The sequence below is a fragment of the Octopus bimaculoides genome, chromosome 17, assembly GCF_001194135.2.
Source record: "Octopus bimaculoides isolate UCB-OBI-ISO-001 chromosome 17, ASM119413v2, whole genome shotgun sequence".
In the NCBI taxonomy this organism is placed as follows: Eukaryota; Metazoa; Mollusca; class Cephalopoda; order Octopoda; family Octopodidae; genus Octopus; species Octopus bimaculoides.
Window position 1 is genome coordinate 27268247 of NC_068997.1, and position 998 is coordinate 27269244.

Here is a 998-nt window from a genome sequence, read left to right on the forward strand (position 1 = left end):
AACTTATTTTGGGGCTGTCAGAGGTTTGGTCTATATATTTCTTTGCTTCTCTTGATATCATTCCAAGTGTCCCAATAATAACACTAACACGATTTTTGTCTTTGGGTAGCAACTGTTATTTCCAATGTGCTTACCCCTACAGAGTATAAAAAATATTTCTTTCAAGCGTTACTTTTATTCAAGCCCCAAAGAATCCCTCTCCCACGATTCCTGCTCATGATCAGAGATGCACTCATTGTCATCTACTAAGGGACATGCTCAAGTGGTTATGGTCAAGCAATTGATAAGCAAATCTGTGGCATTGAGCAGAATATTTGCTATAACTGTATTTCTGCCCCAGCAACGCAGTACTGAAACTGTCCTGTCTGAAATGTAATGGAAAATAATGTAGTTTTAAAACAAAAGTAAAGTGTGAAGGGAATAGTAGTCATTTCCTTTGATTTCTAGACAGAAACAAATAGAAAATAACACTTTCTGACCAAAGACAAAAAAAAAAAAAGAAAAAAAGAAAAGAAATCTGTTATTCATTTGAGAACATTTCAAGTAAGTCAAATGGCTACATTATAGCTTCCTCATTAGCTCGGTCTTTTGCATTTCATATTGTATTTCATGCGCTGTTAAATCTCGTGCATGAACCGTTATCTAACTGCTATTAAAGTTGATGAAATATTTAAATGATCTTCTTTCTCCAGAAACTTGTTTTCTATTTTCATTTCATGCAGTTCGAACTTCCTGTAAGCCTTACAAACAAAAAGTATTAAATGTCCCAACGAACAACAAAAATGAACAGTAAAAGTAAAATAAAATTTTTTAAATGATACAACTATCTGTAAAAGAAAGAGGTACATCACGTGATAAATATATATATACTGAAGTTTATTTTATATAGCTTTTATTGTTTAAAATTAAATAAAGATGATGAAAAAATAATAAAAGAAATTCAACAAAAGGCTCCGTTCAAAATGCCAGAAGAAAATAGCGAACACAAAACACACAAA